The sequence below is a fragment of the Periplaneta americana genome, chromosome 4 (assembly GCF_040183065.1).
Source record: "Periplaneta americana isolate PAMFEO1 chromosome 4, P.americana_PAMFEO1_priV1, whole genome shotgun sequence".
Lineage (NCBI taxonomy): Eukaryota > Metazoa > Arthropoda > Insecta > Blattodea > Blattidae > Periplaneta > Periplaneta americana.
This window is the reverse complement of record NC_091120.1, coordinates 29,644,999-29,671,561: the sequence shown is the minus strand read 5'-3', so window position 1 is coordinate 29,671,561 and position 26,563 is coordinate 29,644,999.

The following is a 26,563-nucleotide window of genomic DNA, read 5'->3' as shown; positions in this document are numbered from 1 at the left end:
ACCTCCCTCAAATCCATTTTAATATTATCCTCCCATCTACGTCTCGACCTCCCCAAAGGTGTTTTTCCCTCCGATCTATCAACTAACACTCTATATGCATTTCTGGATTCGCCCATACGTGCTACATGCCCTGCCCATCTCAAACGTCTGGATTTATTGTTCCTAATTATGTCAGACGAAGAAAACATTGCGTGCAGTTCTGCGTTGTGTAACTTTCTCAATTCTCCTGTAACTTCATCCCTCTTAGCCCCAAATATTTTCCTAAGAACCTTATTCTCAAACACCCTTAACCTATGTTCCTCTCTCAGAGTGAGAGTCCAAGTTTCACAACCATACAGAACAACCGGTAATATAACTGTTTTACAAATTCTAACTTTAAGATTTTTTGACAGCAGACTGGATGATAAAATCTTCTCAACCGAATAATAACAGGCATTTCCCATATTTAGTCTTCGTTTAATTTTCTACCGAGTGTAATTTATATTTGTTACTGTTGCTCCAAGATATTTGAATTTTTCAACCTCTTTGAAGGATAAATCTCCAATTTTTATGTTTCCATTTCGTACAATATTCTGGTCACGAGACATAATCATATATGCATCTAACAAACTGTTTTAACTTAAATCGGTTATTTCATTTTGATTAATTTGTAAACGGAAAATTCAAGTGTTTTTTAACGGAGTGTCGCCGAACATGACTCGCAATCAGTATCACCAATATTCTCCTAGTAGGCCTACTCGTGTAGACACGGTCGTTAACAGAACGTCTGCATATCGAGAAGTGTGCGTTGTGCTCTTTATTTATGGGTCTGCTGGCCGGCATCGAGAACTTGCGGAAATAAATTAGCCTTCGCCGCACTAAGTGCGTCATCGCATGGTAATGAAACACGCAGCCGTTTGTACTTGTTGCGTTAATTACCTTAACGCAACATTCTGTTACAAGCTCTTTTCTTGTACTCTGGAACAAGCAACCTTGCTGCGTTGGTCAAGCTTCACCGAGGTCGCCTGTTTAAAATCGTTACCTTCACGTCACAATGAACACCCTTATACAGAGACATCATTTTATTTTAACTGACAGTTTTAATATTAACCTGGCTATACCTTTGGATTAATGATTGAGACCCGGAAACACCGTTTTCTACCTCCTTCCACGACTGGAGTTCGATGATACTGGCGTAAAATACAAACAGATCACTTTACTAAGTACAGGAGGGAAGAAAAGTAGTTCATCCATTTACGTAAAGTAGGAAATATCGCGATTGTGAGTGTGATAATTTTCTTTAGGTTTTGTTTAATCAAAATACAATACAATATTAACAGTAAGTGTTTTTACTCACGAACTGAGATATCCATGCGAACGTATTCATTATGCAGTGTATATTATACTGTCTACAGCACATTAGCGTACGATATAGAGAACGAAGTTAAAATGAAAAATAATCATAATATGGATATTTAAACACATTTTTGAAAATGGTGGCCGTTCATTTCGATACAGGCGTCAGTTCTTTTGTGCCTGTTATCGCACTATATACTATTGAATGTAATTCCAATTACCAGTTTCGTCCTTCATACTTAGTAACTCATGTTGAAATAATTGTGTACCTACTCTATAAAAGAGTACCTTACGTACTGTAAATTCAGTCTTCACTTCTTCCCGACCTGCACAGATAAAATTATCTCAGACAAGCTATCTACTGTCCGTCCAAGTGTTTATGTCGCAGGATCGTAGAAAGGGGGAAATCACGTGATAGTTAATTACTTAAAGAGGCCCTTTTATTTAAGTTATTTTAAACAGTTGCATACTATTAGGTAGACGTCCAATTAATTCCTAACAAAAATTAATGTTTTCAGAAAAGAGCTAAGAAAGCCCAGCCACTAGTCTTTACGGTGGAGCGAGCAGAAGCAGGTGGGGGAAATCGGGATGCGACGTAGGCAAACGGACGACAGTACCTGTGCGGAAATATGATTCAATATTGGAAATTTTCGTCACTGGAAAACGCGAACATATTTCTGAAACGTACTATAATCACTAATTCAGTACTGCGGCCTTGGTTCTGTGTGGAGGACAGTTGAACTTCGTTAGTAGAAGGGGTGGGAGTGACGTACATTCAAAAACTCAGGTACAATAAAAGTTGAAGTAAAAATAAAATGATGTCCTTGTACAACTGAACCTTCTGAATATGATGACATGCCACAGAGCAGTTCATGAAGTTCACTGTACAAAGAGTAATCTGGAAATACGAGGACCATTTCGTAAGTCATGGCAACTGTGTTATATCTTCCGAATAACCGAAAATGTGGTCAGTTCAGTATATAATATAGTTCGAGTCAGCTTATTCATACCCTAAGGGTGAAACCTAACAATTTTTCCGCCATTACTACATATGCTAGTGGATTGTGGTGATTTTCTAGTTTGCAAGTTGAATTTTCTTTTGCCAACTTCGTTTCGAATTTCGATACTGACAAATACTACAAATGGTAGTGATTTTGTAACTGGTATGTTGGCAGCTGAGACAAATAGCAACAATATTTGTCGGTACTGGAGTTCCATGAAATTAAAATTGTACTAGATTTTTGAGGCGGTTACTGGAAGCTAGTGAAATTTGAACATACTAATAATTAATTAATATTAATACATAATAGTTATTTTATGTGTTGGGTTGTGGTTATAATTCAAGACTATAGTCAGGTATGTTTGGGAGTTAGTATTAATAATTTCATGTGATCTAACAAAATACATTTGTGCGAGATCGTGCGTATTTGCTTGGTTTCCGCACAAAACCAATCCGCGGTAAGTCTAAAATTCCACAGTCAGTATTCCCAACCTAACACACATAACAATTTCCCTCTTCTTACCGCTTAAGTGACATATTGATTTTACTGCTTTAGGCTTTTAACATATTATTTTTAGAGACATTCAATATAGTAATAATTATAAATTGGAAACTTGCCACTACAATTTCACCTAAATTTCAACTACGTTTCGCTTTTTCAAACTTTTCCTCGAACATGAAAACATCAACATACCGCTCTTGTAACGCATTTTATTACTATTTTAGGTTAGGTCTCGTGACTCAATTGTTTAGCCAAACCTATTAATTTCGTATTTCCAGACAAAATACTTGACATGTTGATCCCTTTCTCGTACAGTTTGCCTACGAAAAAATATGTTGCAAATTATTGAATTATTTGGAATAACCTTCCAACATAAAGTACGGTAAGTAAATAAGTCATTTAGTACGTAGGATCGTGTGGTATCTGGTAACAGTTGGCAACACTGACAAGACGGCAATATTAGCTGTTTAGGAACTGTCCTTATGTGACCCTCACTTTACGTTTGAAAACCTGTTGTACACTGTACGGGATGCCATCGCCAGATTGCGTCTGTGTGCATTGGTGGCTAGTTGACAACAAACGCAAAAGTTAGTATGCTAGAGGCTGTGTTCCAAGATGGATATAAATAAAGTTTAACAGCGGTCATACGTGGAAATTGCAGTTCTTCGTGGCAGAAATGCTCGTCAGTGTCATTCTGAGCTACAAAAAGCATTGGATTGCTTTGCCTTATCAAACTGTTGCACGTTACAGATCATTCCTGATGTAGACCTACCATCTGCGTAGTGCAATTCGGAGGATACGTCCAGCACTGCTGACAATGCCATAATCCTCCATGATAACGCAACAGCCAACACTGCAGCTCCTGTCAGGAACCTATTGCAGCGGTGGAGGTGGGAAATCTTGGAACATCCTCCCTACTCGCCTGATCTCAGTCCATGCCACTTTGATATCATTCCGCAATTGAAGAAACCGCTGCGTGGGAAGCGGTTTGCAAACAGGGAGGACATCTTAACAGCGTTTCGACGAGAGGTGGTACACATAGACGAATCGCATACAGCCGGTGGAATTCAACATCCGCATTATCGTTGGCAAACGATACTCGGGAGGAAATTAAACACAAAATAAATTTGGGAAATGCCTGTTATTATTCGGTTGAGAAGATTTTATCATCCAGTTTGCTGTCAAAAAATCTGAAAGTTAGAATTTATAAAACAGTTATATTACCGGTTGTTCTTTATGGTTGTGAAACTTGGACTCTCACTTTGAGAGAGGAACATAGGTTAAGGGTGTTTGAGAATCAGGTTCTCAGGAAAATATTTGGGGCTAAGAGGGATGAAGTTACAGGAGAATGGAGAAAGTTAAACAACACAGAACTGCAGGCATTGTATTTTTCACCTGACATAATTAGGAACATTAAATCCAGGCGTTTGAGATGGGCAGGACATGTAGCACGTATGGACGAATCCAGAAATGCATATAGAGTGTTAGTTGGGAGGCCGGAGGGAAAAAGACCTTTGGGGCGACCGAGACGTAGGTGGGAAGATAATATTAAAATGGATTTAAGGGAGGTGGGATATGATTATAGAGAATGGATTAATCTTGCTGACGATAGGGACCGATGGCGGGCTTATGTGAGGGCGGCAATGAACCTCCGGGTTCCTTAACCGCCAGTAAGTAAGTAAGTAAGTAAGTAAGTAAGTAAGTAAGTAAGTAAGTAAGTAAGTAAGTAAGTAAGTAAGTAAGTAAGTAAGATGTGTTGAAGCCTTGGGAGATTATTTTGAAGGGTGTTAGCTGTGAGTAATATACTTTGCTTCCTTTTGTGGATAATGCAACAATGATTTCTATTTATTCATCTTTCAATTTCCCTTACCGATTGCCTCCTGTACCCGGACCCAATATGGTACTAGCACTGCGAAGCATATTCCAGTGGCCTTCAATATCACATACTGAATTTCTATTCCTACAGCTTTATTGACTGATGTAATTAGTTGCAGTTGCTATGACTTATGAAATGACCCACGTAAAAATGTCTAGCGTCTACTATTTTCACATAAATAAGGCATACCTACGTCTTAGAACAGTCATGCCAATTGAAGCCCATAGGCGCAAGTGCACGCTTTAGAGCTCAGGAGAGCCTGAGCGCTCTACAACGGAAAGGAAAGACACAGACGAAAGAGGTAGTATATTCCGCTTGGTCGAGCTATATACAGGGATGGCCAGCACTGATTCAATGGATGAAGGGAAGAGAACTTACTAAAACTGTATCCATGTTAATTTTTAGATTTGTTTAAGAAGTATAGGCTAAGTTCATTATAATAATGTGAGTTTTAATTTTAATGCTCATTTTTCACAAGTTTGCTTCTTTATTCAAAGGAAATACGATCTGTTAATTATTGATTATTATCATTAAATCATGTTATGTAGTTTTCTTTCCCAAGCAACTAGTTCGATTAATTAAAATGTGTCTTAGTGAAACTTACAGCAGAGTTCGTATAGGCCAGTTTCTATCTGATGCTTTTCCAATTCACTGCGGGCTAAAGCAGGGAGATGCACTATCACCTTTACTTTTTAACTTCGCTCTAGAATATGCCATTAGGAAAGTTCAGGATAATAGACAGGGTTTGGAGTTGAATTGGTTACATCAGCTTCTTGTCTATGCGGATGACGTGAATATCCTAGGGGAAAATCCACAAACGATTAGGGAAAACGCGGAAATTCTAGTTGAAGCAAGTAAAGCGATAGGGTTGGAAGTAAATCCCGAAAAGACTAAGTATATGATTATGTCTCGTGACCAGAATATTGTACGAAATGGAACTATAAAAATTGGAGATTTATCTTTCCAAGAGGTGGAAAAATTCAAATATCTTGGAGCAACAGTAACAAATATAAATGACACTCGGGAGGAAATTAAACGCAGAATAGATATGGTAAATGCGTGTTATTATTCGGTTGAGAAGCTTTTGTCATCTAGTCTTCTGTCAAAAAATTTGAAAGTTAGAATTTATAAAACAGTTATATTACCTGTTGTTCTTTATGGTTGTGAAACTTGGACTCTCACTTTCAGAGAGGAACATAGGTTAAGGGTGTTTGAGAATAAGGTTCTTAGGAAAATATTTGGGGCTAAGAGGGATGAAGTTACAGGAGATTGGAGAAAGTTACACAACACAGAACTGCAGGCATTGTATTCTTCACCTGACATAATTAGGAACATTGAATCCAGACGTTTGAGATGGGCAGGACATGTAGCACGTATGGGCGAATCCAGAAATGCATATAGAGTGTTAGTTGGGAGGCCGGAGGGAAAAAGACCTTTGGGGCGGCCGAGACATAGGTGGGAAGATAATATTAAAATGGATTTGAGGGAGGTGGGATATGATGGTAGAGACTGGATTAATGTTGCTCAGGATAGGGACCAATGGCGGGCTTATGTGAGGGCGGCAATGAACCTCCGGGTTCCTTAAAAGCCAGTAAGTAAGTAAGTAAGTAAGTAAGTAAGTAAGTAAGTAAGTAAGTAAGTAAGTAAGTAGGTAAGTAAGTAAGTAATTAAGTATGTAGTTTTCTTAAATTACTTGTACATGAAATGTTAAAAATTACATAAATACTATGAAAATGTGTAGTGTACATATATTCACATAGATAATTATAACTTCTATTTGACGATAAACTCGGTAGCTGCTATATTGCTATTGTTGTTGCGAAGCGGTGAAATTATACAAACGTTTTCGCTACATTTTTAGCGTCATCAAGATCATATTGTATTTGTGAATTGAACACATTACTGGTAAAAATAAAATTAAAATATATGTATATCATAAAAGATATTAAAAGTTAAGGGTTAAAATAACTGACTTATATATTAGTCAGGCCTTTGCACCTTATTGGTTTGAATTTGTAGATTTGTGGGAAGTAAGATCTGGTGATTGATTATTATCATTTAATCATAGTATGTAGTTGAAGGTGTAATAAAAAAGCATTTTTACTTACTGATAAGTAAGACTGAGATGTTTAATAAAATGTTTTATTGTAGCATAACAACTGAAGCTCAAGATCTCCATTTTATATGGATGGATTGATTTAATTTTTTATGTTTTTTGAATAATAGTTGAAGAAAAGAAACTATGAATAGCAACGACATTCGAAACATGATGAAGGAATGAATTTTTAAGAGACGCTTAAAATGTATAATGGGAAAAAATGTGCAATTTTCGAGTCAATCGTGTTTTCTTTTCTTGCTAGTTTCTCTAAAAATTAACTTCAATTCCATCAATTGACATCATTGTAAACACTAACTGCTTTGGGCATCAATGCTGTTAAAATAAACTCTAAAGTGGTGAGACTGAATTGACTCGTATTTACACACGCAATATCTCGGGAGATATTTTCTTTCGAAATTCAGTCTAAGGAGAGAAATGTTCATCTGTTCGATGTTACATTTGCGGGATGTGATCCATACTCATCAGGGGAAATAACGAGAATGAGCCAACGAGATCGGTATCGTTCTGATATTCCAGTTGAAGTCTCTTTGGAGGACGCTTCGCCATCTCACGACAGAATGTGTAACTACTAACGTAATCGATATAAAGTACAATTCGATAGTTTCAACTTGAATATTAGTCCTCGATATTGCGTTGATACTGACTTGGTCACTTCCTGCAGGTGGCAGCATCCAGAGTCTATTCGTACGTCAATTCTGTAGTGCTCGGGAAAAGTGACACAAGTCAGTTTCCACAAACCTTTTTTAATAATTTATTGACAACTTACGGAACATCTGTTCGCTTGGAAAAAAAAATACATAGGTATTCCTCCCATTACAATAATTCATACAGAAAAAAATCAAATCGACATAAACTAGTGTAAGTTGTCAATAAATAATCAAAAAAGGTTTGTGAAAACTGACTTATGTCACTTTTCCCAAACACTGCAGAATTGTCAATAGCATCTTTTTTTTAAATTCTGTTTATATCCAATACACTACGGATTATAGTAACCACAGTTCATAATATGAGCCGTTCAGAGCAAGAGTGATGTAAGTCAAAAATAAGTAATGAGGGTTAAAGTAAACATTCTGTAAAATACAGCGCAAAGTGCAATTAATATTCAATTTATTTAAACTATTAGTAGTCAGTGAACAGCAAGAAGACCATATTAATTGCTACTTTGCACTGTATTTTACAGAATTTTTACTTCAAACCTCATTACCCAATTTTGACTTACACCACTTTTGCTCAGAACGGCTTATATAATATTAACAAAGTTCCCAAATTATCATCATCATCATCATCATCATCTTCTTCTTCTTCTTCTTCTTCTTCTTCTTCTTCTTCTTCTTCTTCTTCTTCTTCTTCTTCTAGCTGTCATGGAATTAGGCCATTTGTTTACCTGTCCCGGTCTCACTGTCCAAACGTGTTTTTTTTTAGGTCTTCCTTTATTTATCCTTTCTCTTGGGACGTAGTTTTCAAAATTTTGAGTAGTCTGTGTCTTGCCATTCTGTGTACGTGTTGAAACCTTTGTTTGTTTTATAATTTTCAATTTTTTCTAATAGGCCTACTGGAACTATTTTTATTTCTTCTGTAATCTCTATATTAGTTTTGTAGTCCATCCAAGTGTAGCTGTTGTTTTTCACATGTATTTCATTTCTGCTGCTCCCATAGGCGGAGAGAGAACCATTTCCTTTGGGGGGGGGCAAAGCAAAACCATATAATCCCCATATAACGGGGTTATGGGGGACATCATTTACCTCCTCCCCCCGTTATAGCTTACCGTGGTAGAGTATATCGGAATATGATCATTTAATAAAGGTATTTTCAGAGGCAAGTTTCTTACAGAGTTACATCCATATCCGCAATGTTTCGGACCGAATTGTACAGGGCTTGAACTGTAGGTCTACTACAAATTATAATAGGGCATAATTTCAAACAATCCTTCTCTATTTATCTCTCGTACAAAACACTTATAGGCCTACATCAATAAAACTACGTAACAATGCTAACAGAAACTTTTTTTTTATATTAAGCTTTCCTGAAGATATCGTATGAAATTTAAACTGGAATTATTTTATTTAATGTTGTCTTTAAGTTTACACATTATACCGGGATCATTTTTATTTTTTCTGCATTGCTGTGCAGTATGTTATTCATATTTCTCCAAGTGGCGGCCTGAACACCTGCAGACTTCTAACACATGAGAACAGGCTGTTGCAAAAGAAACATTACAGCGCTTCCATTCCTCAAATGAGGTATAGAAATTTTTATGCATTCAGAAATTTAAAATAAATATTATACTTCAGAACATGATTTGAGGCACATGATTACAATTTAAGCAAAGAAACTTAATCATAAACAAAAGCAAAAAAGATATTTTGAATTCAATATTTTCTAACTTTAATAAAATAAAAGAGTGCAAGTTTTAGGGGGGGGGGCAGTGCCAACTCTGCCTATGTGCTCCTATTCTCTCGATCAGTACACTTCTATTTTCCCCGTCTTCTTGCACTTGAACTATCTCTTAAAATAGCTACTCTTTAAACTAGTGCTCTCCAGTGAATGATGGATGATTTCACGTAGAATGGGTAATAACTTCGAAATTGTCGGAGAAATTTTGTACCAAAGATGGAATTCGTCAATCGTTCGTCATATCACGCATTTATCGAAGTCGTCAATATTAGCAGCGGTCTTTTGCCATTGACCGTTTCTTTCCTGATCCACTCATTGATGTTCCTTTACCTCTACGTTACTTTAGTTCACGAAAAATCCTCTTCACCATTGTTACACACCCTGTTTCCCTCTGCTACTCTTTGTATCTTGTTTTTTACCACTCTACTTATTTCCTCATAAAATTGTATACTTCGAGAACGATCTCTCTTGTTCGTCCCGTTTTAGTAGACTCTGCATAGGACTACCATCAAAAGGCTCGCTTGCTAACTTTTTCTTTCCTCACAAATGCCAAAAAGATCCGCGACACTTCTACCTACTATACTTTGGATCTCTGCACATGCATTTTATATCATTTTTTTTTTTTTTACTCTTAAGGGTTTAGGTACAACTTACAGCAATAAAAGTTTGAAAATATTCAACATTTTTTCCTCCAATACTGTATCTTGTACAACAATAAAAATTAGAATGTGCATAACACTGTCCTTCTGCTATATGAAAAAATATTTTTACGATTAAAAAAAATATTTACATTTTTTTTCAGTCCACTGTGCGTTTCCCACATAACTCAAAAACTATCCAACATTCTGTGATGAAATTTTTTGTGTGTATTTATCCATGTCATATCTACAATATGATGCAAGATCAATTCTCTACCTTTGATAGATTGTCGGTAAAAAATAAATTTCAATTTTTTAAATGGTCAAATATCAGTATTTTCTTCTAACACAAATTAAAAAAAAATGATTTATTAAGGAATGTAGTTGTCTAGCCCTGGCTGGTCCACTCTGTATAACATTTACTATGTACTTATTTCGAAACCATATCCTACGGTACGTTGGCGTTGAGTTGCTGGTCGCCATTTTCATTTTATAATGATATGCTATACTCCAGGATCGAGGAAGTTATGGGACCATTACTCTCCCAGTATCGTAATGAATGTGGGGAGCTGCAGTGAGTAATTTAATCTGATTTCGTATGTCCGCTGTAGCTGCTGAGGTGACCGTCTTACTGATCGGCATGGGGAACTATTAATAATGGAATTCCTCAAGGATCAATATTAGGTCTCCTACTTTTTCTAGTGTTCATAAATGATCTTGCCCCCCTAATAAAAGATGTAGGTCATCCCATATTATTTACAGATGACACAAGTATAGTAATTACAGCCAATAACTCCAACACATTCCAGTCCTCAACAGAGGAAATTCTCTTCAAAATATGTGACTGGTTCTCAGTCAATAAATTAGTATTAAATTGTAACAAAACTAACATAATTCAATTTAAATCCTGTCCAAATTTAACCTCGCAAATTTCTAGCGCAATAATTAACAACAGATCCCTATTAGAAACAACAACAACCAAATTTCTTGGCTTAAAAATCGATAATGTGTTAAATTGGAAAAATCATATTAAAGAAATTATCCCCAAACTAAATTCAACATGTTTTGCTATTAGATCTATGCAAAAGATAGTAAATATCAATACTTTAAAAACAATATACTTTGCATACTTTCACTCGGTAATGAGTTTTGGAATAATATTCTGGGGAAATTCCACAGATAGTAACAGTATATTCCTATTACAAAAAAGAGTAATTAGAATAATAGTAGGTGCCAAATCTAGGGAATCTTATAGGACTATTTTTAAAAAACTACAAATAATGCCCATGGCTTGTCAGTATATCTTTTCATTAATAGTCTTCCTCGTATGTAATCGTGAAAACTTTGTAACTAATTCAACAGTCCATAGCATAAATACACGACAAAAAAATGACTTTCATACTCCATCGGCAAGTCTATCGTGCTATCAAAAAGGAGTGCGTTATATGGCAGTAAACATTTTTAATAGCCTCCCGTTCCTATCGATATAAAAAATGAAACTCAAAACATAAAATTATTTAGGGCCAAATTAAAGAAGTACCTAATTTCTCACGCCTTCTATTCTGTAGGTGAATTCATGACATTCAATAACACTTCATGAAATTGATACTAAAACTTTGTGTTGTACTAGTAGACTATATTGTAAATCTCTTCTGTATATATTTCATCTAGACTGTGACTATAAATTAAGACTTTATAATAGTATTAAGTTTTTTGACTTGTTCCATATTCTAGCTGTGAAGCAATGTATGAATACCATGGAATGTTAATAAATACAATACAATACAATACCACACCTTATCCTCGTACTGGTTGGATTACCGTTCAACTCTGCTAAGGCATGTGGACGTGAGGTCAGAATTCTCCTGATCACCACAGTCCTCCATGGGCTGTCACGCTACGGATATAATTTTAATAGACAGTAATACCATTTCATACGTAATAAAATAATTTATTTTTTCCGGAACGGATTAAATATATTTGAGGACATTATGGCACTGATTTAAAATAAATTATTCATAATAACCTGCATTAGACCGACACGGCTATGTCGTGAGCCTATTGTACTGAATTGTATTAAAATGAAATAGGAATCTAACTTGCGTATGAATATGCCTTTTACAATGCAATTAAACATGCCAAGAAATAATATCAGTTTCTGCTTTCCCCTCTTGCATGAAGCGATTTACATTCTAAGAAATCATACTTCCTACGCTGGCAAGAAATGCATATATTAACTCAGATGAATGTTTACTTAGTAGTAAAAGTGATCGTAAATGTCATAGTGATATATTTCTGTGATGCATGTTTTATGTAATTCATAAACCTGAACAGAAATTAAACATATGCGAAAACAAATTTAGAAAACCACAAATCACTACATTAAGGATAAAACTTACGGATGGGGTAGTAAAATTTACTTCTCTGGTTACATAATGTTGTTTTTACATATTTATGTAATGCATAATGCGATAATTTGTAATAGGATAGCTTAAGGTGGCGCACAATGTTCTGTGATGCCTGTGTCCGAGAATTTGTGCGGAAAGATTGAGAAATTGAAGAGTTTGGAATCGGAGTCGTAAAGAGTCGAAAAAGATGTATCGACTCCAATATCGATATGTCTTTTAACAATAAATATCTTCGGAATATGTATGATAAGTCTTTCTTGTGTTAAATTTTAACGTACCTTGTTAACATATTTCAATCTATTTTGGGTCATCTTCAGAACTGGTCGTTGTTGGCGTTGACGCCTCTTGTTTCCTGTGTAGGTGCGTTCGTAGTGTAGAGTCAAAGAGCGTAAGTGTTTTGAAATTGAGTTGTGTGTTGAGAATATCGTTGGCGTGTGTTTTCGTGTGTCTGTATATTTCATATTGTTCTAGTGTGTTGAGTTTCTGGCTTTTCGGTTGGATGTGCAGTATTTCCATGTCTGTGTTGATGTCTCTGTAGGTGTGGTTGGCATTTGTGATGTGTTCTGCATATGTGGAGGTGTTTTGTAATTTTGTTATGGCTGTGATGTGTTCTTTGTAACGTGTTTGAAATGATCTGCCTATCTGTCCTATGTAGAAGTTGTTGCAGGTGTTACATTTGAGTTTGTATACGCCTGTGTGGTTGTATTTGTTTTTTTTTGTGTTGTTTGTGTGTTGAGATGTTTTTGTAGAGTGTTATTTGTTCTGTATGCGATGTAATTTAATTTCTTGAATGAGGTTGCAATTTTATGAGTGTTTTTGTTTTCGTATGTTAGTGTGATGTATTTTTTGTGTTCTTGTGTTTGTGTTGTATTCTTCTGTTTTTGTGGTTTTGTTTTGTCTTACGTATTATGTTGTCTATTATGTTGGGGTTGTATCCGTTTTCTTGTGCTACCCAAGATGACCCAAAATAGGTCGAAAAATGTTAACAAGGTACGTTAAAATTTAACACAAGAAAGACTTATCATACATATTTCGAAGTGATACAATGTTAAAAGTTGTGTAATCAAGATGTATTATGAAATATCTATTATATAGAGCTGCACAAGTGAAGTATTGCAAGTCAGTAAGTCTTAAATCAGCGGTCGGAAAATGTAGTACATTTAGAACTTGTAGAACGCGACTTCAAACCCCACCATCTAGTTCACTTGCATCTGCTTCATATGCTCCCTCGTGTAGTTACCAGCGCGACGGATTAGTAAGAAAGAATGCAGCTTTCAAAGGAAGTAAGTGAATCGAAGAAGGCAAGGAAGTTTTATTTCGGTAAAGAAATTGGAAGAATAATACTTTCTTTTGTGAGGAAGGGGAGAACATTAGATGTTTGCTGTGCCAAGAAGTATTGTTAAAATATAAATATGCAATGGCATTATTAAAATATGCATCATGTTAATGTTTTTATTTTTTAATAAGTTATTTTACGACGCTTTATCAACATCTTTGGTTATTTAGCGTCTGAATGAGATGGTGATAATGCCGGTGAAATGAGTCCGGGATCCAGCACCGATAGTTACCCAGCATTTGCTCATATTGGGTTGAGGGAAAAACCCGGAAAAAACCTCGACCAGGTAACTTGTCCCGACCGGAAATCGAACCCGGGCCACCTGGTTTCGCGGCCAGACGTGCTGACCGTTACTCTATAGGTGTGGACAATGTTTTTTAAGATTCATTTAATTAAATTTAATTACGTATGCACACACAACATAAATATACCCATATTTTGACATAAAATTTATCACCATCAGTCCACACCTGTGGAGTAACGGTCAGCGCGTCTGGCCGCGAAACCAGGTGGCCCGGGTTCGAATCCCGGTCGGGGCAAGTTACCTGTTTGAGGTTTTTCCCGGGGTTTTCCCTCAACCCAATACGAGCAAATGCTGGGTAACTTTCGGTGCTGGATCCCGGACTCATTTCACCAGCATTATCACCTTCATTTCATTCAGAAGCTAAATAACCTAGATGTTGATACAGCGTCGTAAAATAATCCAATAAAATAAAATGTCACCATCACGATATGTTACATTTACAATAGCTATTCATACAGGGACATCACTTTATTTTTACCAACATTTTTAACATTAACCTGGCTATACTCGGAAACACTGTTGCCCCCTTCCATTACAGGAGTTTGATGTTACTAGTGCAATATGTAAACAAATCATTTTACTAGGTATAGGAGGAGAGAAAAGTAGTGTATCCATTTATGTTGTAGGGAAATACGATATTACAATTTTCAGTTTGATCATCACTTTTACGGAATTTATCAAAATACAGTAGAGTAGTAACATTTTTTTTCAAAAACTCAACTTCTCAGGCGGCTATGTTCGTTATGTAATGTCTACTTTATTTAGCATATTAATTATTGATGTTAACATATAATATAGAGAGTGCATTTAAATTGAGGGGCTCATATGTAAAGGGCTGTAAGTGCACTTAAGTTACTTTTGAGAAAATGGGGTTTAAATATTTAAGCTTTCGTAAAATCTGTGAAATTTTTATTTAAATTTTAATGTGTGATGCAATTAAAATATCCCTTTGCCACTAAAATTTTAGATACTTTTGCTTACACTCTATGCACTTAACTCATGTTATTACAAATGTCACTAGCATTCCTTTGCTTGTAGCCACCTCAATTCAAAAAAAGCTAATCTGAATTTTTAAACAAGTTGCCGTTCATTACAATGCAGGCTTCAATTCAGTACGTATATTATTAAAAACATTTTGAAGCATATTCTCTGAAATTGAATTTATCGTTTCTTGAATATAATTTTTAGTACGATATTATTAATATAGGTTCTTTCTTCTATAGAAAACGCAATCATATCTATGAAACACACTATACACTGCAGTGTTTACTTCACTGCTTGAAGACTTCGAATGCAACAGCGGCCGTAAGTTTGTGTGTCTGACGGGAGCAAGGACATTAGTGAAGGGTTGGGAGTGAGGTACATTCAGAAATGCAGGTACAATAAAAATGCAAGTAAAAATAAAATGATGTCCCTGTACATCAAGTTGCGAAATCTTAGCGTTTTAAGCACGAAAAGTAAAGATTGTCCACCGATCCGAAGGGGAAGGGAAGAAAGTAAATTTATTTTTAAAATAAAATAATTTTTAATAACTCTGTCCTTATTGTTTTATTTAAATGTAACATATTCTTATAAATTCGCCATAGTACGTATTTAGCGTCCAGGGATGGAGTTGCTTCAGTGTTACGCGAAAATCTGTTCCTTTCATCCTAGTGTTTCTCGAATAATAACGTTAGTCAACGTTAAAAAAAAAACTCTGCAATGATTTAAGATCGTACTCATGTTTATAGTAGTCAAGTTATGCACACTGGTTTTGAATCATCTGGTATAATTTTCCAGCATTGTAACGCTACTGCTAACCTACATCACGTTTTTCTAGGACTCCATTTTTAATGGAATACTCATGCATCCTGCACACCTGAACACTACTGACAGCTTTTTGTAAAGTGTATTGTGAATGTGGCCTGGAACGTCTGAATACAACACCTAAAAAAAACAACTGACCTTGCCATTTTATTCCGCGGATGTTATGAAATTTTGCCGGTCTGTTTCATCATTTCAATGCTATAAAACGCTTGCATATTGTAACCTTAGTAACTACAAATTATTCTTCAAATGTTCAGTCTGCATTATCTCTGCAAAATACTGATATAATAGGAGAATTTGTCGTCGAAATATTCCAGTAACTACTACATTACTGTTTTCAAACTTTTCCAACTGTTCCAAAATTTTTCGAACTCGTTTCTAATTTTCCAACTCTTTTCAATCTTCTCCAACTGTTTCAAACTTTTCAAATCGTTCTCAAACTTTTCAAACCGTTTTAAAACATTTGATACTATTTACAAATGTTTAAACTTTTCAAGCTGTTTTCAAATGTTGCAAGACATTCTCAAACTTTTCCAATTGTTTGAAAATTTTCCAATTGATTGCAACTTCTCAAACTGTCTTTAAATATTCCAACTGTTTTCAAAATTTTCAAACCTTTTTCAAACTTTTCAAACCGTTTCAAACTCTCCAAACCGTTTTCAAATTCTCCAACTCTTTTCAAACTTTTTCAACACATTGAAACTTTTCAAACCGTTTTCAAACTTATACCACTGTTTTCAAATTACTCGAACTGTTTTCAAACTTTTCCAACTGTTTCCAAATTTTTCCAGTTCGTTCCAATCTTTTCCAACTGTTTTCAATCTTGTCAAACTGTTTCAAGCTTTTGCAAAGATTTTCAAACTTTTCAACCTATCTTCAAACTTTTCCAACTGTTTTCAAAATTTCTCAACTCTTTTCAAACTTAACCACAAGTTTTCAAATTTCCAAACCATTTCCACGCTTTTCAAATAGTTTATATATTTTTCCAACTGTTTTCAAAAGTTTCGAATTGTTTTCAAACTTTTCAATCCATTTTCAAATTTTTCAAACCGTTTTCAAATTTTCCAACTGTTTGAAACTTTTCAAACTGTTTTCAAACTTATCCAACTGTTTTCAAACTTTTTCCAAATTTTTCTAACTCGTTTCAAACCTTTCCTATTGTTTTCAATCTTCCCCAACTGTTTCAAACTTTTCAAACCTTTTAAAACTTATGATACTGTTAACAAATTTTCAAACTATTCAAGCTGTTTTCAAATAGTTACAAGCCATTTTCAAAACTTTCCAATTTTTTTTCTAATTTTGCAACTGTTTTCAAACTTTTTTTAACTTTTTCGAAAAATTTCAAACTTTTCCAACAGTTTTCATGCTTTTGCAACAGTTTTCAAGTTTCTCAAACTGTTTTCGAAATTTTCAAACAGTTTTAAAATTTTCACAACTGTTCTCAAACTTTTCCAACCGTTTTCAATCTTTCCCTAATGTTTTCATTCTTTTCAACTTGTACGATTAGTATATACTCAGAGCAAGTCTCATATTAAAGGAGAAAACGACCAACTTATATTCTAAGAAGAAGTATCCATTGTCATCCCAGCAGTTTCATGTCCTCAACACTAATTAATTAATTATTGGTTTTATTTCTCACATAATTTTTAATTGTCTTGGAAATTATTCTTGCTTTTATGAGAGAGAAATTTTGAAATTAAACAATAAATTGGGCAAAACAGGGAAGAATGTCAATATATACATTTAAATATGGAAAATAAAAATGTGTATGCATTTAAAATGGAAACCTTCGAAATATGCATTTATGCAGAATAAAGTTGTCTTCATTCGAATATAAAAAATATGATCGGCAGAGATCCTGTTTTACTCCTTCAATATGCCAAATCAATAAAAATATGGAATTGCATGAAGTTGCGTGGTCTAGTAATGACACTCCCTAGCTGAACGCATACGCTGCCATCTGTAAGCAGTAAAGTACAGCAATAATAATATCACGAATTTCGAAAGACAAGGGCTTAGTTGCATAAATAGTTCATTCCAAATGATAGTGAATAAAATGCTATCAATTCCCGTCTACTGCTATGATTATAATCTTCATAATTTTATTTTTAAGATAAAAATAGTAGCATTATTGTAGTGAATTTAAAACAACAGATCGTAATGGTGCATTTCTAACAGGACAACGCATTGCCAGATGATTGTGTCATTGCCACAAATAATTTCCTGAATTAGCCCCAACAAATCTCGTCTTTTATTTCATAAGCTTTTATAATATTGGAGTATTTTAGTATTAATGATACAGTTCTCACCTTTTTGAAGTTAATATGACTAGCGGTACTCAGTTATTATCCATTAAAATATTAAACACAAAGGTTAGAGCAATTTTCCTACCCGGTGCCCCTTAACTAACTTTCTCTAGTCAATAGTTTGAGATAATAATTACAGACAGCACCATAGTTAAGAGTTTGAAAAGTTAATGTTCTGGAACTGAGTTAAAGCCAACAAATGGATATGCTTCTAATACAGACCCGTATGTGAGTAACAAGGCCGATTTACACTACAACGATACATATGTAAGCTGTTATGAAGAACATACAGACTGCATTTTGCTAAATTACATCATATTCTAAACATAATTTTTTTCTCCACAGTGCAGTGCCCGGGAAAAGTGACATAAGTCAGTTTCCACAAATCTTTTTTAATAATTTATTGACAACTTACGGAACATCTGTTCGCTTGGAAAAAGAGACGTAAGTATTTCTCCCATTACAATAATTCATACAGAAAAAAATCAAATCGACATAAACCAGTGTAAGTTGTCAATAAATTACCAAAAAAGGTTTGTGGAAACTGACTTTTTTCCCAGGCACTGCAGACCTGTCGTGGCATATTCTGAATCCATATTTGGTCTCTTCTCCTCCAGCATTTAGGCTCGTAATCAGGGTTGCCAGACGTCCTGGATTGTTCTGGATTTCAATGATTTTATTTATTTATTTACATGGATTGTTTTACGACGCTGTATCAATAGCTCAGGTTGTTTAGCGTCTGAATGAAAGAAGGTGATAATGCGGGTGAAATGAGTCCGGGGTCCAGCATCCAGCTTTTGCTCATATTTGGTTGAGGGAAAACTCCGGAAAAAACTCAATCAGATAATTTCCCCTAACCGGGATTCAAACCCGGGCCACCTGGTTTTACGGGGAGAGGCGCTAACCGTTACTCCACAGGTGTGGATATTTGAATGGTGTGTCCCGTTTCCTGGATTGAGTTATATTTGTCCCAAAATGTCAAAAAGATTGGAAAAATACAATTTTTCCTCATTTTATAAAGTTATTTTAAAATGCCTTATTCATTTTTTCAAGATCCTGTCTAATCTATATTCAATGTCCTCAACGTAGCCTGGCCCCCCTATCAGGTTGTGTTGAAATAAAAATATTAATACTGTAGTACGTATGTATTAACTATTGTACAGTATCTTAATTATTTACTCTCTCTAGAAGTTGATTTATTATTAATACTATATAAACACTGTATTACTCATACTTTCTGTAGTGACCAGGCTGTAATATGATATTATTTTTTCAGAATTTATCAATAATTCAAAGGAAATTTCATAATCTAACAGTATTATAACAAAATTAAAAGTTAAGCACTATGTAATTAATATATGAAGAGTTCGCGGGAAAAACGATGAATATCACATTTCTGTTAAGGATTAGATAATGATATAATTGAGTCGATAACTGCAAGATGTAGTGCTGTTTCTATAGAAAATAAAGGAAAGGATTATTGTATTCGTGGTGATAATTCTCCTTTTTACCATTTTTCATAAGAACAACATTAAATTTCGCAGTGATCCATTGAATTAGATAATGACATCAACCTTAAGAAAACTGCGACATTCATAGTTTTTCCCGCGAACTCTTCATATTTAATAATTTATAGTTGAAATACATAAAACGAATAAAATCAGTTTTATTACAAATTGAATTAATTCAAATATGTAGTCTCGTTAAGGTCATCATCTGTCCTGGATTTCTGACAAGAGAATCTGGCAATCCTGCTCATAACACACTACAGCGAGAAATTTGTAATGCATCCGTCAAACTATGGAAAATGTTTTCGTTTGACACGGAGTAACACACGAAATAAGGCACAGCTGACATTTGAACGATTTTTTTTAAATATAGCTATCCTCACCATCTTTATTTCCCACTTCCACAGCCAACCTATTCTTTAAAATAACTGTATTGTAGGCACATAAAATTTGTAGACTATTAGGTAAACAAAATGAAACGATTAATAGAAAGACAGCTGTTCAAAAAATCATCCGACTTCCCCACATATCCACGCACTCTCTCACTGAAATACGCACTTAGTCACTCGATGCCTTAGTCATTTAATGATTTAACAGTCGTTTACTTCACTTATTTTCTCACTCACTAACTCCTTCACTCATTATCACATTTTCCTCACTCACTTATTTACTCAACTAATTCAATCATCAATTGCATTCACTCACTCATTAACTAAGTCAATCATTCATTTGTTATGTTATATGTTCCTCGCTCGCTCAGCGACACATAATCTTTATAGTTTTCAGTCACAGAAATAGTAACACGCTTAGTCAAAAACTCACTCGCCCACTCACAGTCACTCAACCACTATCACTCACTCACTCACTCACTCACTCACTCACTCACTCACTCACTCACTCACTCACTCACTCACCCAAGCACTGTTACTCTCTAACTCAACCACTCTCGTTTAATCACTCACTCAGCCACTGTTACTCGCTAACTCACTGAACTACTGTCACTGACTCACCCAACCACTGTTATTCGCTAATTCCTCACTCAACCAATGTCACTCGCTCACTCACTCATTTAAGCACTGTTGCTCTCTAATTCACTCAACCACTCTCGCTTAATCACTCAGTCAGCCACTGTTACTCACTTACTCAACTACTGTCACTGCTCACCAAACCATTGTTATTTGCTAACTCTTCACTCAACCAATGTCATTCGCTCACTCACTCATTTAAGCACTGTTACTCTCTAACTCACTCAACCACTCTCGCTTAATCACTCACTCAGCCACTGTTACTCGCTAACTCACTGAACTACTGTCACTGACTCACCCAACCACTGTTATTCGCTAATTCCTCACTCAACCAATGTCACTCGCTCACTCACTCATTTAAGCACTGTTGCTCTCTAATTCACTCAACCACTCTCGCTTAATCACTCAGTCAGCCACTGTTACTCACTTACTCAACTACTGTCACTGCTCACCAAACCATTGTTATTTGCTAACTCTTCACTCAACCAATGTCATTCGCTCACTCACTCATTTAAGCACTGTTACTCTCTAACTCACTCAACCACTCTCGCTTAATCACTCACTCAGCCACTGTTACTCGCTAACTCACTGAACTACTGTCACTGACTCACCCAACCACTGTTACTCGCTAACTCCTCACTCAACCAATGTCATTCGCTCACTCACTTAAGCACTTCGAATCTACGAAAACGGAAGTTCATCTCAGACTAAAACCTATCTTCCCCTTCATACCTATTGGTGATATACTGGTAGCTATGGCACATGATAAGGTCACAAGACAGGTCTTGCATCCTCTGCTGTACTCGTTCACTCCCTCAACCACTGTAACTCACTCATCACTCAGTCGATGAGTAATCTTCAGTCACTAGCTCCTTCAATCAGTTTCTCTGATAAAATACTCGCAATGGCTCGGTCTTTCACTCATTCGTTAACCATTCCATTTTCTAGTCACAATCTGATTCGCTCTATCACTCTCATGGCCGGTTTCACCAAGCTTCTTTAAATCAGCACAAACGACTTGTCAACAAATGGATCGTTTAATTTTAACGGGATCTTTAAAAGTTGACGGTTTCAACAAGCCTCGTATCTTTAAAATTAACAGGCGTTTACTAACGAGGGGATTTTGTACATGTATCTTGCATGTTTTGTTTCTCATACGACCATGGCTTCGAAATCGCGAATTTCATTGATTACATAATATCATGGCTGACTTTGTTTGGCATGAAGAAACAATCATAAACGGGTAAGAGGCAGTAATTTTAAGAACATCTTCCTAAATACAATATGTTGTCATACCGCAATTAAAAACAAAAATACAGATGCTTCCAAATGTAAATAGTAGGAATGTAGAGCAGTTAAATTGTAACTTCTAAAGGAAATCTGAGAAAATTTAGCGGACTATAAGGTCGACAGCTTCAAACTGATGGCACAATTAATTATATACAAAGCATTCTAAGCAGTTATATTAGGCCTAAATTTAGGACGGGAAATCGCTCTTCCATAAATTGCATACTACTTTTCCACTGTATTTCATGCAAATTTATTAGTACCCTGTAACAATTTTGCCATGCTTGTGTGGCAGGATTCAGGAGAGGTGTCTTTAAATTGGATTTTAAGGGGTATCCATTGTCTCCTAAAAGAAAATCTCTTTGCATCCTTTTCATTTAAAAGGCATCCTCCTTTGGAATGTTGTGCTATCCGTGTAGACCGTTACATTATCTTAAACCGAGAAGAATCTGCTGGAGAGGCGTTAAGTGGGTGATTCCTACCTGTCGTATTCTAACCTGTTACAATTTCAATAAACTAGCGCTGAGGTAGTTCTGCTGGTTTCAGAAGTGAAAATCGTTGAATTTATAAGTGATTTATTTTTGTGGTAATGCAGTTGATCGTATATGCAAGGCATAACAAAAACCTAAACTAATCAAACGTAACCTGTCACAGATTCGTATGTGCAAGGTGTATAAGCAAAGTACGAAGGAAACTACCTCAGCGCTAGTTTAGCCACAATTTTTCTATGCGGAGCTTTACATAGGCCTATGCAATTGTTTGAATATTGAATGAAAAACAGGATCTTCTATTGCAGAATCTTTTGGCTATATTACTGCCAGAATATACGATTGGGACATGTACACAATCTATGTTGTCTGTGACAACAGAAAATTTAGCTATAAGCTTATTAGGCCTATAGAAATAATGACTATTGTAATGTTGATGTACGTCTGATATTACATTCACATATCTAGACAATACAGCTTTTGATACTCCGTTCATACCATCAATTATTATTTCAAAACCTCCCGCAACGTTATCATAAAGCGAGAAGAATCTGTTGAAGAGGCGTTAAGTGGGTGATTTCTATCTGTCGTATTCTAACCTATACAGTATACCGGTATTCAGTTTCTTCTAGAATCATTCTTACTACTTATTTCCTTAATGTGTAGCTTTCGTAGAATTCTTTATCACTTAAATCTTCAAAATTATTATTCCGAGTGTTATTACAACATATAAGTTCGTCGTTATGTTTAAGTTCTAAATAAAGAACTTCATCACTGAATAATTACGTCCGCCATGTTGTTGACTTCTTAACGCATCGTCACTGTTTTAACGCGACGAATAGGTCCTAATAAATTAACGATGAATTTAAAGATGCGTTAGCAATAATGATACTTGGTGAAACACAAAAACTGACTAACGTGTCATTAAATGATTTAACGAGACGTTATAATGATAACGAAGGTTGGTGAAACCGGCCATCAATGATTCATTCACTCCATCTGTATGCCTATGATCTATTTAGTACTTAGTATTCACCCAATTCAGTCATACAAACTCTCACATTCCATTCCACTCACTCTTAGTCACCGGCGTGGTTCAGTCGGTTAAGTTGTCTGTCGGTCTGAAGTTGCGTTCGGGCGCGGGTTCGATCCCCTCTTGGGCTGATTACCTGGTTGGGTTTTTTCCGAGGTTTTCCCCAACATTAATGTGAATGCAAGGTAATCTATGGCGAATCCTCGGCCTCATCTCGCCAAATATCATCTCGCTATCACCAATCTCATCGACGCTAAATAACCTAGTAATTGATATATGTATTTATTTATTCACACTGCAATGGGTATATACCCGGTGGCAGTGGTAACTAATTACCAGACATCGGATTCTAGGGCAAATGCCTATTTTGTTTCTTTAGGAGAAAAGTAAAAATAATTATTAATATTTGTGTTTCATGGAAATTGAAAGGTATTCAAAGAGTTTTATAGTGCCCTAAAATGCCCTAAAACGGTTATTAGAGCCTAATTTGTTAATATTCGCCTAAAAATGCCTAACTCACTGTAAAGTTTCAGATTTTACTCTTACTTTTTATAATTTATACATGCATTCACTGCGAAATTTAAGGCATTTAAAAAGTGGAATGTTTGCTTCACACCGGCCATGAAACCATTGATAAAGGAAACAAAATGTTTTGAATCTCACGACACTCGCAATAGATTTCACCGAATTTAACATGTTTGGAGGCATAAATGCCGACAAAGAACCAACCTTAGTTTTGAAGAAGGCAACAATCATAACATGTGCTGCTACCGATTCAGAGATATACTATACTATACAAATGACTGTTTTCGGTCTGAAACCGATTAGCTGCACTGCCCTTCAGAGTGTCATAAAATCACAATTTTTGGAGAAAGAGTGTTTTTGAAATATTTATGAAAAGTCGTAAAACTGCAAATTAGTAGGGTAAACCGTTACAAAATATTTAAAAGAATGGCCCTCCTAGTGTTAACACTACCAGGAAATGCAACAATAAGTGGAACTTTGTATTTTTGTCCAATTGAATCTCAATAACAACGGTTCATTTGAATGCTCGTTAACAGTTGCTCTTTCCCTCACCTTATTTGTGTTGAGAAGTTTTGAGCGGTAGGACGTTTTCCTGTGAAGTTTAACGCGATAATGCCGAAAAATATAAGTGCAAAATCTACATTGATCCGGCAATGGCTAACAGAATATTCAGAATTCACTTATGATGGAAAAATAATATTCTGCAAGATTTGTAGCAAACAGGTATGTAACAATAGTTGAAATATATAAATTCTATTAATTTTAATGAGTAGGCCTATAATATCTATACATTGACTGAGTTATCCTGAGGTATAATTCTTTTTAAGACCACTACACTTTAACCTTTTAAATTCCGATAGTTAAAGTATTTGCAGGTCATTAAAATTTTGATTGTTCGGACCCACTAACTTTGTGATAGAAATACGGCAATACAATAATTAGGATTTTATTTTAATTCAGTTTACTTTACATTTTTAGATTTCGCAAGAAAAGAAGTGCCACCTAAAGCAGCATGTGCAAGGAGCGGCTCATAAGGCTAAAGCTCAGCAGAAAATTCAACTGCAACAAACTTTACTAACACAGCCTACTTCATCCAATCTCAGCAGCAATTTCTATGCTGATTTAACCAGAGCGTTTGTTGCTGCTAACATTCCCTGGAATGCAATTGAAAATCCGGTTTTAAGACAGTTCTTACAAAAATACTGCAAACAAAATATCCCATCTGAGTCGACCCTAAGAAAAAAATACTTAGAATATACAATGAAACTTTAGCTTCCATTCGGGAGGATATAGGTGATTCTTACATACGGGTCTCTGTGGATGAAACCTCAGATCCTATGAATAGGTATATAGCAAATATGGTAGTAGGAAAACTTAGTCCTGATGGACCTTCGATTCCACACCTCGTATGTGTTAAGGAACTTTCGAAAGTGAATAGCCAAGCCATTGCTTATTTTGTAAATAAAGGCCTACAGTCTTTATACTCAGGTAATATAGACGATTCTAAAGTTCTGTTGTTTTGTACTGATGCTGCCTCATACATGGTTGCTGCAGCTCCACTTCTTAAAACATTTTATCCTAACCTCACGCATGTAACCTGTCTAGCACATGGCCTTCACAGGTTTCGGAAACAATCCGAAATGAATTTCCTCTTGTCAATTCGTTTATTTCTAACACAAAAAATGTTTTTGTAAAGCCCCATCCAGGATTTCAATATTCAGATAGAACTTTCCAGATATCCCACTCCCACCTCAGCCGGTTGTTACACGATGGGGAACCTGGATTCAGTCAGTGGTGTATTATTCTAAGTATTTTAAAGAAGTGGTCACAGTTATTGATAAATTACCTGAAACTGATAGTGCAGTGTGTATGAAAGCAGTGAAAGATTGTCTGAATGACTCACGAGTGAAAAACGATATTGCCTACATAACATCAAACTTTTCTTTCATACCTGCAAGCATTGAACAATTATAACGTGAAAAACAATCTCTTTGTAGCCAAATAGCAATAGTAATGGAAGCTCAAGTGAACATACATTCTGCTTTGGGCGAAACTGGGGAAAAAAGTAAAAAATAAGTGGGACAATGTATTAAATAAGAATGTAGGATTTTCATTGTTGGAAAAAGTATCAAGAGTGATATCGGGGGAAAGTGTAAATGTTCCAGTAAGTATTGATGTTTCTATTGTACCTAATTTAAAATTTGCGCCTCTCACATCAGTTTCGGTTGAAAGAAGTTTTTCTGCTTTCAAAATGATTCTCAGTGACAAAAGGCAAAGGTTAACTGTGGAGAATTTAGAAAAAATTCTGGTGCTGTACTGTGCAGATAATTATAATAAAGTCTGAGCATGGAACTGAATTTCAATAACTTAAAATGAGTAATCTTGATATCAATAATCATTATTTCATTAGTTTCAATATATTAAATTTGTGCAGCTCTGTTTATAAATATAATATAGTATTCTTTTTTAATGTTTAAACATACTTTTTTGTGCGTATTTTAGTGTATAACTAAAAATTTCAGTGAAAGAAATAAGTATGATGCCTTGATGTGCCTAAAATGCCTATTTTCATTAAAATAGAGCCTAATTTTACAAATTTTGAGCTTATTTTAGGCGCCTAAAACTGCAATTTTTAGTGCCTAAAAATCCGATGTCTACTAATTACACTCAATA